At 39.3% G+C, this 14,446-nt stretch overlaps 1 protein-coding gene and 1 long non-coding RNA gene across 3 annotated transcripts in view; one reads left to right on the top strand and one right to left on the bottom strand.

Moving 5' to 3' along the window:
- Window positions 1–1,881: 1,881 nt before the first annotated feature.
- Window positions 1,882–6,244, bottom strand: LOC131191878 (uncharacterized). The gene is made up of 3 exons (XR_009153590.1): window positions 6,075–6,244; window positions 4,907–5,050; window positions 1,882–3,522 (listed from the first exon to the last, which is right to left on the bottom strand). It is a non-coding gene; the product is annotated as an uncharacterized LOC131191878 (long non-coding RNA).
- A 149-nt stretch (window positions 6,245–6,393) lies between these two features.
- The window catches only part of LOC131193367 (cyclic AMP-dependent transcription factor ATF-7), a 133,527-nt gene continuing 125,474 nt past the window's right edge, over window positions 6,394–14,446 (top strand). Inside the window, exon 1 of one of the 2 annotated variants that reach the window (XM_058173458.1) lies at window positions 6,394–6,555. The gene's annotated coding sequence lies outside the window, so the exon portion shown is untranslated. The remainder of the gene's footprint in view (window positions 6,556–14,446) is intronic. The other variant, XM_058173459.1, reaches the window with a different exon arrangement.

Raw genomic sequence — 14,446 nt, 5'->3', positions numbered from 1 at the left:
TTCAAGGATTGTCAATTGCTTTGGTAGTAAAATATATACCATCAAGTTAGATGCAGCTTAACGGATGCTCTAAAAAAGTCCTTGCCTTACTCCTCATTTGTGTTGGGGATGTTTAATCATCCTTGTAATTTTGAGAAGGGTTTATTTAGGAGCAGCACCTGGAAAAAGAAGTCTGGCAGCCTTATCTCACCCCGTGTTCTAAAGCTAGGCTGACCTCTGGATTGAGTGTGTACACTTGGGACCCTATACCAAAGAACAATTTCAAAACATTGTGTGCTGTGGAATAAGAGTATTTCCAAAACAAGGGGACAGTAGAATTAAAAAAAGTTTTTGCTTGTTTGCCTCTTTTCCTTTTGCCCTTGGTGAAAAGATGCTCATCTCTCTTGGAGTGATGAATAACTATTATAATCAATAGTTCAACATCTGGATGACCACATATTCCCCCATGCCTAATATAAGCATTTTATCCCTTCACTCCAGCCAATTCAAACTTCCCCGTCCTCTCTCAGGCATATAGGAATTCCTAACCAGCACAGGGATTCTGGAAACTAGTCCCGAGGTCTCAAGATTGGTTGGGGAAAGAAAGGAAGGCTGTTTTCATCATCTCCAGTTGCCATCTGACCCTTTTGTTAAACAGTATACTTTTTGTGGACTGCTACTGCACACAGACAGCATCGATTCCTCACATTTCAAAGGGGACATGCTTATTTTGGTGGGAATGCCTGGGATATTTCCTAGACCACATGCTTTGTCAGCTAGCTCCCCTCGAGTTGTCCAGGTCGAGAGATTTAACAGCCTGCAGAGACAAGATTACAGCTTAAACACCTTCATGGCTTCTACATTTAAGTAATAACAATGGCAGCAAATGCTATGTTGTTCACTTATTGTAGTATCACTTGCTTAGTCTTTTGTCAGTTTTGACATTTCACTGGCATAGTATTAACAAGATAATTACGATGCCCTTTTTAAAAGAATGCTAGATTCAGTCTCTCCTGGTATTCCGCCTCCCCCAATCCCCATGACACTGAAACATTCAAGAACAGCTTTGACTTTGTTGGTTTTAAATCAGGAAATATCTACCTATGTTGCAGGAGGAGTGGTCTGCCTTTCTGGCTGCAAGGTAGGCATATAGTCCCAGCTGGTAATTGGAGCAACATGTGATGTGTTTAATAATATGTCAAAGACTACCAATGTTGGATATAAGTAGAATAATCCTTTGAAAGCCAGGATTATCCCAAGAGAGAACCAGTGTGGTTCTGGTTTTCAACAGATTGCTCCACTTCCATGGCCTGGGTTGGTGTTCTCTTCATTCACTGATAGAATAATTGTTTGGTGGAGTCAACGGGCATTAGGATTCTCACAAGATGGGAGGTGTTGAGGCATCTCTGTCTTTACTGAAGACTTGAGTATCAGAAAGATCCTTATGCAATTTCTACTAATCATACAGATGAAGCCACCATCTTTACCGCACATGAATAATAGAAGATAGCATGCAACCAAACCAATGTAGGTTCATCTCTTGCCTTGATTTTTCACAGTATATTAAGTGAACAAAACTTCAGTGTTAAGATTATTTTAGGATTTATGTTTGTCTTTTAAAGACTTCCCTGCTCGTTGTTACGGGAAATCAGCCTGGTTTTGGGACTATCCGAAGAGTGCTTCAAGAGTCACAGGTTGTTCTCCTGTGCATTAGATCAATAATAAAAGAGGTAACAGAGTTGAAGAGAGGCAAGATTCCACTGCATTTGTTTCAAATTGAATTACATTATAGATTTGTTTACTGTTGCTGCAGTGATGCTGGCTATATACATTAAAAGATGTGATCTATAGCAAGTAAAAATATGTATGGGCACCTCTTATTTTCACGCTTGATAAATAACTTATGAACTGATGGTGTTGAGAAACTTTAGGAGTTGTTCAGTGTTGACCTCAATGGTTTAAATGGTTGCTTCCAACTCTAGTTTTAGGTTTTTTTAATCCATGTGTGAATGCTATATTTATACTGTACATCCAATTAGCTTACAGAACAGTTTGATCAATTTGTGTGTGGCGTGAACCCATCCAACTACGGTTTATTCAACAAACAATGGTTAAGCAAATTATACTTTGGCACAATGTGCGTACTTAGGGTTTGGATCAGTCTAAGGAAGAAATCCTAAAAAAGTAATTCCCAGGGAGTAAATCCAACCGAAGTTGGTGTAGTCATGCAACATTCTGGTTTAAACTAAATTGTGGTTGGTTTGTAGCTCAAACCAACTACAAAGTTGTGTCAACCCAGCCATTTTGTAACAGATTTACATAACTTGCTGTATGTTAAAGTGAAAACAGCATTAAATAAACAAAACATTTGAAATAAGGTGAATCAGTGGTGGGATTCAAATTTTTTTACCACCAGTTCTCTGGTCATGGCTTGGTGGCCGTGGCATGGCTTGGTGGCCGTGGTAGGAGGTTACTACAAAATCCCCATTTCCTCCTTATCAGCTGGGACTCGGGAGGCAGAGAATAGATGGGGGTGGGACCAGTCTGTGGTGGTACTTATTAATTCTCTGAACTACTCAAAATTTCCACTACTGCTTCTCCAGAACTGGTCAGAACTTGCTGAATACCATCTCTGAGGTGAATATTAAGTAAAACTAGACAACCCATCTATTTCATTGAGTCACCTTTTCAGAGATATTTCCTTACGTAAACAGAGAAACAGAATGACTATGGACAGGCAAAAAAGCAGTGAGAGCAGGAATGACCTATGAATTCCTGCTGGCTTTCCCATTGACATTTCTTGTGGGAAACTGATAGGGTGCACTGGAAATCAGGATCGCAGGACCATGGTTAACCATGTTGTAGAAGCCACAACTTTACAAATGCAATTGGTGTGAAGTTCCTTGAAATTTCAATTACGTAGGAATAATGGGTCCCAGATTTTGTACACATTCTTTGCTAGTTGAAGGTTATAAAAAACAGGACAGTTTGGAAAATGGAAGCATACAAAACTTTCAGACACGAGAATGAGTATATAGTAGAACAATTTTCTCAGATAGATTCCTACAGATGTCTTAACATACAGAGATCAGGTTGGGTTAGGGAAGACTGCACTATAGTAACAACCCAATTTTTGCTTGATTGTTCCCTTTCCTCCACCTTGCAATAATGAATCTTTAGGAATTTGCAATAAATTATAGATAGGCATAAAAATAGACATTACTTGAATCAATCCATGTAGCTGATTAAGTATAATATCTTTAACTTAAATATGACTTTATTCGTTAAACCAGAGGACATAAAAGACTACACAAGAATGAAGAAGCAAGCCAGTATACACAACATCAATCATTTTAATGCAAAACAAGTAATCTTCAGTTGACTGGAGCATGGAAAAAAGTGCACAAAGACAGCCAATCTCAAGAAGAGAAGTTTTTTTTTAGTGGATTTATTACTTGCATTTATGTTGGCTCTTTCTCCAGTGAGCTCAAAACAGTGCAATGGTTCTTCCTTGTTTTATCCTTATAATAACCTATAAATAAGCTGAAAGACAAAAGCTGGGATTGAATAAGTTTAGCCATGCTTAATTCATTCTTAAGTATCCAAGTTTTCATAGCACTTTGAACCATAAACTTAAGTTCAAAGGTTGGAATTGGTCAATATAGGCTTTCTCAGTATAAACTCAGCCAGTAATTGTCCTAGGGCAGGGATGTCAAACTCAAGGCATGTGGCCCAGATCCAACCCGTGGGGTGCTTAGATCTGGCCTGCAGAGCTGCCCTGGAAACAGCAAAGGACTGGCCCGTGGTGCCTCTGCCAGCGAAAACAGAGCTCAGGAGGGCCGTGTGCAGCCTTCCTGTGCCCATTTTCGCTGGCAGAGGTTGCAGGAGGTTGTCACAGCCAAAAACGAAGCTCGGGAGCCCATTTTCATTGGCCGAGCACTCAGGCCGCCACAGACATGAGTGACGTTGAGCTGGCCACGCCCATCTTGGCTCGCTGAGGTCAAACACAACCTTGATACGGCCCTCAATGAAATCAAGTTTGACACCCCTGTCCTAGGGTCTATCAGATAGTTGGGTAGACAACTGAATCTGATTCCTCAATCTTTTTAGATGAGGTTTAGATTCAAATACTGTTTAATTCATTGTTTACTTTAGTTTAGTTTATTGAAGCCATAACTGGGTTCACACATCAAGCCATATTTCATAATTCGCAAATATCACTTCACACAAAACACTTAAGAAAATGAAAGGAATTATAGAGTTTAATATGATAACCAAAAACACTCTAATTCAGAGTTTGGTAACTTATGCCTGACCAGGTATTACTGTTTGAATTATCCCTCACTATTGACCATAGTAGCTGATTTACAGTTGATCATAATGCTCCAGCACTGGAAGTTTTTAATAGCAATAGCACTTAAACTTATATAGTGCTTTTACCGCCCTCTCTAAGTGGTTTACAGAGTATCCCTATTGCCCCCAACAATCTGGGTCCTCTATCCACCATGGAAAGATGGAAGGCTGAGTCAACCTTGAGCCTGGTGGGATTTGAACTGCAGCTAGCAGTCAGCTAGAGCAGCCTGCAGTACTGCACTCTAACCACTGTGCCACCTGGGCTTTAAGAAGAGATTGGACAACCATTTGTCTGAAATGGTATAGAGCAGGGGGTTGGAGTAGAAGACCTCCACGTTCCCTTCCAACTGTTATTCTATAATTAATATCTGTGGGATATAATTCTGCAGTCTCTGTGATAATTGGATTGTTTAAAGAACCTGTCTCATCTTGATAGTTGTAAATTAACATGCTTTTATCAGCAAAATGTTAGTTCTTAAATCCAAGTTAAAGCCGAATCGTGAAGAATATTCATAAATAAAATGTAAAGATAAAAGCTTCCTTCCATCAAACTCAACCTCTGGTTCATACCCACCCAGTTTTCTTGACGACACTACATAAATGGATTACTGCCTTCTTCTGCAAACTCCTTCTCCTGATGGCCTCCCATCCAAGTATTAATTCTGACTCTACTTGGCCTTTTCCAGATTGGCCACAGTTGATCAGATACAAGAATCTGCTGTGGGGTGTTAATAAATAAGAACATTAAATACAGCATGGTCAAGAGCAAAGGACTCTTGATTGTCTTAAATTATGGCAATTCCTCCAATCCTGCAGCTGTAACTCTGCAAATGATATAGACAGTAACCACTTACCTGGAAATAAGGCTATAGAAGACATATTGATTAAATGCATTGGGAACATGGTCAGTGTTTGGTCCACACTTATGGCCTTCAATCATTCTTCTGTGTCCTCCATCTTTGTGTGTGTGTATATGTGTGTGTGTGGTGTGTGTACACACACACATATTGCACAGTATATCATGCACACATACATGTATGATTCTTGATGAATATATTTTATTTTTTCTTTATGTACACTGAGAGCATATGCACCGAAGAAATTCCTTGTGTGTCCAATCACACTTGGCCAATAAAAGAATTCTATTCTATTCCTATATTCTATTCTATTCTTTTTCTATTCTATTCTATTCTTATTCTATTCCTATTCTATTTTCTTTTCTTTTCTATTCCTTTTCTATTTTCTTTTCTATTCCTATTCTATTTTCTATTCTATTCCTATTCTATTCTCTATTCTCTATTCTATTCACACACATACACATGTATGATTCTTGATGAATATATTTTATTTTTTCTTTATGTACACTGAGAGCATATGCACCGAAGAAATTCCTTGTGTGTCCAATCACACTTGGCCAATAAAAGAATTCTATTCTATTCTATTCTATTCTATTCTTTTTCTATTCCTATTCTATTTTCTTTTCTATTCCTATTCTATTTTCTTTTCTATTCCTATTCTATTCTATTTTCTTTTCTATTCCTATTCTATTTTCTTTTCTATTCCTATTCTATTTTCTTTTCTATTCCGATTCTATTTTCTCTTCTCTATTCTATTCATACATGTGGGTGAAATGGCTGAGAATGAAAATGACGGAACACACAGAAGAATGGTCCAAGGCCGTAAGTGGACCAAACACCATGTTCTGGATGGAAAAACGACTAAACCAACCTTCCCTGACTTACCGTCTTTTAGTTGGCCATAGGAGGCAACTTTCCCAGCCAGCAGCTCGAATTCTACTGGCGTGCCTCGCGCGCACAGGCACCCGCGCGCTCCCCCTCCCTCTCCCCCGCCCCCATCCCGGGAGTTGAGCGGCGGGAAGCGGCACCCAACTCCAGCAACTTGTTCCCCTCAGACGACGACGCTGCTGTCCCCGTCCTCGCCCTTCCCTCAGCACCACCTTCTGTTTTTCCTAATCCCGCCCACCCCCTCCTTCATTCGTTTTGCGATCCGGTGACCCCGCCTCCTTATCAAATCTCGCGAGGAACTCGGGTGCTCAGAAAGCGGCGCCGGGGGGGGGCACCGCAATCCACCACAGCGAGACTTGGGGGCTGTCGCTGGAGAGTGGGGAAGAGTCCCGTTAGTGTCGGCGCCAGGCGGAGGGGCACGGGGACTTAAAAGGGGAGAGGGAGCTCGGTCACTTTCCCTCCTTTCTCCCCTCCCGAGGTGAGTGTCTTCCGTTGCTTCTCAGCTTCTCCCCGATCTCTAACCTCCACCTCCTCTTCACCTCAAGAAAAAAAAAAACCTAACTCCTCCAAGACTTGCGAGATGGGGTTCCGCCTGGCGGTGATTGGCAGCTCTGCCGCGTCAATTAGCGCAGCGGTCGGGAGGAGTGGTGGGCGACTCGGCTAATCAGAGCGTGAAGCTGGAGCCGGAGCCCGCCTCCTTCCCTGGATGTGGGCGGGACTTCGGGGGCTGTGAGGAAGCTCTGAGAAGGGGCCCGGGCGGTGGCCAGGAGGAGGGGAGCGCGCGCCCAGGAGTCGGAGGGATGATGGGCGCGCGAGAAGGGGAAGAGTTGGGACCAGCCTGGGTGGGTGGCCCACGGGTGTGCTTCTCGCACACGGGTATGGATAGGGTGTGTGTGTGTACATGTATGTGTATGCGTGTGTGTGTGAGAAATAACATTACACACACACATAATACACCTATATATACACACATATATACATACACACACGTACATGTGGGTGAAATGGCTGAGAATGAAAAAGGCGGACAGTCCAGGGGCTGAGGTTTATGAGAGGCAAAAACAGCATCATCCTGAAGGAAGGCGAGCTGGGTGGCCTTACTGATCAGAGACGATTGCAGTTCCTGCAAAGACTTAATAGAAGATATACATCCCAATAGCTCCCCCCACCTCTCTCCAAACATATTGGGAGATTGTTGTACAGTATACTAAAACAACAAGGGTGACTTGTTCAAGGCTTAAAAGATGCTGCAGAGTCAGTGAATAGATCAGTCTGGAAAAATTTCCATATTTGATGCCCAAGAAGATTATGCAGAAAACTGCAGCTGCAAGTTCCTTTGGACACACCTATGAAGTAGAAATAGGGGTAGCAAGTCTCCCAGCTTCTGTATGCTTTCCTGGGCAGTGTAGTTGATGGAGAAGTTGCCGGAGTGCCCAGAGGGAATCAATAAGTGAATAGGGATTGCTGCTCTTTGCTTTGATTTTTTGCCTGATTGTCCATGAAATATCCATTTCCATTTGAATGTCCAACCCTTTTGAGAAGGAATGGGGTATCCATAATGCCATACAAAATGGGTTAGGAATGGGAAAAGTGTACAGAGATGGCTTCTGCTGGAAGGACTGCCGTTTTGCCTGTTTTCAACAGGCTGAAAGGGAGAACTGTTGCTTTTACTGCTGTAGGAGGTGCCCCCCCACCCTAAAAGTGGTGCTACTATGCTGGTACTAGTTCGCCTCCTAATAACCATCTGTATCAATAATCCTTCTTCAGTCTCATCAAATGAGATTTCCCCATAAGAGAAAGGCCTCACATTCTGTATTGCTAGCAGAGTGATGCTCGTCAGTTGTTTAAGGACATAGGATAAATGACTAGGAGATAGCAAATGTTTGCTCACCTGAACAAGAATTGTTGCGGAAAACTGCTGTAAACTAAAATCTTCTCTTTGGATTGTACAGCAGCTGAGTAGCTCAGTCTACCATGACAGGTGTCTTTTGAGCTGCTGCTCCTGATTTTTTCTTACAGAAAGGGTTAGGGCTAGCAAGAAAGTGTTGATCTCTACTTTTTAAAAATAACACTCACCCGCCAACTTTGAATGGGGAGGAGGAAGCGATGCTGGTGTTGTGATATGTGCCAGTAAGGCAGTCTAATGGAATAGATAAACCTGTGGTTGTGACAGCATAGAGTGTTGATGGTTGCTGCTTTGCAATGTCAGTTAGTTAACTGAGAGTGAGATCATTGGGATCACAAAGTTCTGTGACCTTTGGCAGCAATCCAGTGACACCAGCTAGAATCATAATGGAAAGGATAGTGTCCATTTGGGAACATTAATTCCATCTTTGTTGCATCATTGTGTTGTAAGTGTTGTATCTTGATTAAAGTATCTTTTCTTTTATGTACACTGAGAGCATATGCACCAAGACAAATTCCTTGTGTGTCCAATCACACTTGGCCAATAAAAAATTCTATTCTATTCCATCTTTGTCAACCCCTTGAGTTGAGTGCAGACATTATTTTCTTTTAAGGAATGTTGAAAGTAGATTTTTCTTCCTGAATGGCTGTGTCAAAAACTTTTCATAGCATAGCATTCACATCATCAACATTGTCCTAAAGCATTGACTTCACTTGATTGGTTTGTTTATCTGAATCTAACTGGGGCAGTGACAGACTGGGCTGGAGCTAAAAAATACTATACAGATAATCCTTGACTTATGACCACAAATGGGACCAGAATTTCCATTGTTAAGCAAGGTGGTTATTAAGTGGGTTGTGCCAGGTTTCATAATCTTTTTTGCTATGGTCGTTAAGCAAATCACTTCAGTTATGTGAATCATGAGGACGTTAGGTGAATCTGGCTTCCACTCTTGACTTTGCTTGTTGGAAGCCAGCTGGGAAGGCTGCCCTGGGGCAGTGCAAACATTGTAAATACATGCCAGTTGTCAAGCACCTGAATTTTGATCACATGACCATGGAGATGCTGTGGGGTCGTAAATGCAAGTCACTTTTTTCAGGGCTGTTATAACTGAACAGTAGCTAAATAAAGGATTGTAAGTCAATGCCTACCTCTACAATCTTTGCAAATACATTTTTAATATGCATAACTGGTTTAACAACAACTTACAGTATCCACAATGATACAAAAGATACTTTGTGGGGAAAAAAATCCAAAATATGCACATTGCCCCACTACCTTGTTTGAAAGTGCTTTCATTTCAGGTGGCAGTAATTGCAGCTTGTTTTGTTTAGAATAATACATGATATATGTGTGCGGCTTATTTTAAGAGCTCCAGATGCTTCACACAGAATCATAGTGAAAACAGCACTGTAGGAAGATTTTCTAATCTAGTCTGAATAGCTATTAAGAAAATGAAGAATTGTGGTTTCCCTATAGCTGCATTGTCACCTTTCATTGTCAACTAACATTTGAAAAAATTATGGATTTACATACTGACTTATAGCCATTGAATTAACATTACTTTTTGCCTTGTAACTTCCTCTGTTGGTGATTATGTTAAACTGATCCTCCACATGGGAAAGCAAATTGTTAATAAAGAATAAAAATGGTCAAAATTGAGAAGTGTAATATTTATATAGAATAGAATAGAATAGAATAGAATAGAATAGAATAGAATAGAATAGAATAGAATAGAATAGAATAGAATAGAATAGAATAGAATAGAATAGAATTTTTTATTGGCCAAGTGTGATTGGACACACAAGGAATTTGTCTTGGTGCATATGCTCTAAGTGTATTAATATCGCGACAAGTTCTTTTGCTGACTGAAGTTACATGAAGCAATTTTAATCAATTTTACTCAGCCTTTCATCCTTCCGAGGTTAGTAAAATGAGGACCCAGATTGTTGGGGGCAATATGCTGACTCTGTAAACTGCTTAGAGAGGGATATAAAGCACTGTGAAGCGGTATATAAGTCTAAGTGCTATTGCTATAGTGGTACAAAAATCTTAAATTGTATAGTAGAGTGTTTCATCAGATGCTTGATCACGTGTTATATTCTTGTAATGAAAATAAATACTTCGCTTCAAGTAACAGAGATGGGCTTTGTTGGAATATTATTAAACTTATATTTGCGAACTATGGGAGAAAAGGACACTATGACAGGGGAATGAAGAGGCGATAGAAAACAGCAGGAAGGATTAGTATGATTAATTCCTCTCATAATATCTTACTCCTTGCAGAATTTTCAGATATTGGGATTTCTCAATTCTACAATTGGAAAAGGAAATCAGATACTAAATTCTATTCAGATGCAAGGCCATGTCCTTGACTATAGAGGACTAAAAGCTAAGAATTCTGCTGTTAGCCCTGAAGCCATTTTGGGATCATCTTCAGGGCTGTGACAGCGAGGTGGGGGGTGGGGTGGGAGCTGTGGGAATGTAAGGGGGGAGGTAGAGATAGTTGGGGGGATGTGTAGCCAAAATAACATTCTTTCTCATGGGAGCCAAGGACACTCTAGCAGATGTTGGAAGGGCATGGACCAAAGCCAGCTGGAGTTGGGACTATGACTTGATTGGACCATGTGATGGACATGTGACCTGGAGGGCAAGAACTTTGGGCTTTGATTTGGGTGGGGAAACCTTGGGTCCTGCAGAGTCGGGTTTTCACCAGCTATGCCGATATTATATCCCAAATAAACTTTTGCTTTGAGAAAACTCTAGGCCTCAGAGTTTTAATTGTTTTGGGGTTATTTCTTAGAACCCTGACATTTGTGATGCCCTATTGGCTATAGATTGTAAGTATTATTTTTTTCCTTGATAGTTGGCCCTGATATTAGCATATGTTGATTTAGTATATTGATGTCATGTCAAAGTTTTCTCACATTGCAGCATTGAATCTTGCTAAATCAAAGTGAAATTACTCAAAATTCATGAAAATTGTGGAAGAAAAAAAAGATTTGATTCAAGATGTTTCCTCTATACTTAGCCGCTTCTTTTGCTAAGAACTTCATAGAATAGCATTATGATATAACAGAACTGTTTGAGAGCATTGGGTATAATGAGGCTGATAAATATATTGAACTGTCTTTGGGTAGAAATTAATATACTGCTTTCCTAGCAAGTTTTCAGTAAGTTTTATTTGTGAATCAAGCATTGTATATGTGTTGGTTGTGTGTGAGGTCTTGAAAGTGTACTTTTGTAAAGTTTTGTATTTCACCACAGTTCTGAACCCTTAATACAACAAAATAATGGAAATAATGGAAAAATTGTCCATTAATCCAAATATTTAATGGCATGTATAAAATGATCAACTTGTTTTATTCCATTAGTCTGCTAAAATGAAATTCAGTAAATTAAAGGTTTACTATAGTAAACGTCAACTTCTGGTGACAATATGGACATATCCGTGTTGCTTTCTTGCATTGTAGGAGTAGTTTTCTTTGCCTTCTTCCAGACCTTTAAAGTTATTTTTTAGTGTGACTCATCATTATCTTCCCTAACCTAACTACCTTCTTAGGACCTAGCTTTCCAATTTCCAGAACTCCTAATAGGTGTATTTGCTGATAGTTTTTTAATAAAACATTTTTTTATTTATTTATGTGTATCCTGCCTTTATTATTTTTACAATTAACTCAAGGCGATGAACATATCCAACATACCTTCCTCCTCCTATTTTTCCCACAACAACAACCCTGTGAGGTGAGTTGGACTGAGAGAGAGGGAGTAGCTCAAGGTCACACAGTTGGCTTTCATGGCTAAGATGGGACTTAAACTCACAGTCTCCCGGTTTCTATCCTGGTACCTTAACCACTAGACCTTACTGGCTTTAGAAACACTTCAGAAAGTGTTAAGGTAGGAAAAAGTGTCTTACATCAACTGGGGGGGAAATCAGAAACTGTAGGATTTAAATTTTTGGTAACTGTATCTTGATCCGTATCTATTTGTTCTACCTATCAAATATTTCTTTCATTATGCAGTGCTCCTACACCAAGTTATGTAATCCTCACCTGGATGAATAAAATAAGATAAGTAGCATTGGCTACTTATAGTCTACATAGTTATCCGTAGCCTAGTAAGCAGAAAAAATATATTTATCAGATAGGAATAAAATGTTGTAGGCTTCCATTATGATCCAAGATTTATTTTCAATACATATACAGTTATTACCCAAATACATTTGTTCACTGAACATGCAAGACTTTTCTACTAGCCTTTATTGTAAGTGATGTCAACAATAGTCTTTTTTTTTTAAAAAAACATACTTTTGTTTGAATGCCACAAAGTCTGGGCTTGTCATGTGGAATTGCCGTATATTTAACCACCTGGCTGCCAATGGGAATTAGGAATTGTTTGCAGGAAAGCCCTTCCTCCAGACAAGTGAGCAGGTTATTAAAGAGGAACTGAGACCTTTGTCCTTTCTTTGCCGGCCAACTTAGCTATTGTACTAGCAGAAAAGGAAGGGGATTCTTACCTTCCATACTGGCTGTGAAGGAAAAATAACCTGGAAATGGAGTAACAGAATTTTTTTTTCTGATTGAAAGTAGATGAGTAGCTAGTAGCTTTTTGGAGCTTAATAATTATATTTGGCTAGAGTTGGTTTAGAATAAAGGTCAAGTATATGAGCTGCAAAAATCCCCAGTTCCAATATTACCCTATCTATGTACTCAACCAAGTCGCCAATTTTGGTCTCAGCTCCCTTATAGGCTGGACTGGTACCTTAACCACTAGACCTTACTGGCTTTAGAAACACTTCAGAAAGTGTTAAGGTAGGAAAAAGTGTCTTACATCAACTGGGGGGGAAATCAGAAACTGTAGGATTTAAATTTTTGGTAACTGTATCTTGATCCGTATCTATTTGTTCTACCTATCAAATATTTCTTTCATTATGCAGTGCTCCTACACCAAGTTATGTAATCCTCACCTGGATGAATAAAATAAGATAAGTAGCATTGGCTACTTATAGTCTACATAGTTATCCGTAGCCTAGTAAGCAGAAAAAATATATTTATCAGATAGGAATAAAATGTTGTAGGCTTCCATTATGATCCAAGATTTATTTTCAATACATATACAGTTATTACCCAAATACATTTGTTCACTGAACATGCAAGACTTTTCTACTAGCCTTTATTGTAAGTGATGTCAACAATAGTCTTTTTTTTTTAAAAAAACATACTTTTGTTTGAATGCCACAAAGTCTGGGCTTGTCATGTGGAATTGCCGTATATTTAACCACCTGGCTGCCAATGGGAATTAGGAATTGTTTGCAGGAAAGCCCTTCCTCCAGACAAGTGAGCAGGTTATTAAAGAGGAACTGAGACCTTTGTCCTTTCTTTGCCGGCCAACTTAGCTATTGTACTAGCAGAAAAGGAAGGGGATTCTTACCTTCCATACTGGCTGTGAAGGAAAAATAACCTGGAAATGGAGTAACAGAATTTTTTTTTCTGATTGAAAGTAGATGAGTAGCTAGTAGCTTTTTGGAGCTTAATAATTATATTTGGCTAGAGTTGGTTTAGAATAAAGGTCAAGTATATGAGCTGCAAAAATCCCCAGTTCCAATATTACCCTATCTATGTACTCAACCAAGTCGCCAATTTTGGTCTCAGCTCCCTTATAGGCTGGACTGGTAAATTAAACAAGATTTCAGAAGAAGGCTGTCAAAAATTGCATCATGACAAAAAAAATCATGCATATATCTATGCATGAACAGGCAAGTTTGATATGAAGTAATCTTTTCCATATGTTTGTAATATGCAATCTGTTTCACAGAACTGATTTTGTATATCCATATTAATTTTGTATACATGAAAATATATCTTTGTGACTCTTTCCTTCTTATTCAGCAGGCTCTGTCTCTAAAGTACATTAAATTCCCACTCATATTTGCATATGCCTTAAGCATATTATGCTTCTGTGGAAATGCATTTCCATTGAGCAAGTATTTACAAGATGACCAGATAAAGGAAAACTTCCTCATCATTTTACAAGATGTTGAATTTTTGGACCCTTGAACGGGGCATCCCAAAATAGTGTCAGAGGAATGCTGTTACTTATTCCAAGTATACTGGTCGTATAATTGCTGAGATCATAACTACATTTTGTTTTATTACTTTACAACAAACAGTATAATTGCTCTATGCTGATAGTTTATTATAGATATAATTTAAGATTTTGCAAGCATGTTCAGTTGTTACAGTGTGGGGATTAAGAGACTTACACTATTGCCAAATCTTTTATAGATAGTATAGATTCATCAGGAAATCTAGGATTGCACTGTGAGTTAATTTGTGGTCCTGGTCATAGTAGTTGTTATGAACAGGTTTGGGAATGCAGGAGCTTTTTTTTTTTCATGAATATATGAATTAGCATATATTATTAGCATCAGGCTAATGCTTAAGTCTTTCATGTAGTTATCATG

The sequence above is a fragment of the Ahaetulla prasina genome, chromosome 2 (assembly GCF_028640845.1).
Source record: "Ahaetulla prasina isolate Xishuangbanna chromosome 2, ASM2864084v1, whole genome shotgun sequence".
Classification (NCBI taxonomy): Eukaryota; Metazoa; Chordata; class Lepidosauria; order Squamata; family Colubridae; genus Ahaetulla; species Ahaetulla prasina.
The sequence above is the reverse complement of the archived record's forward strand: the minus strand, read 5'-3'. Positions and strand labels throughout refer to the sequence as shown.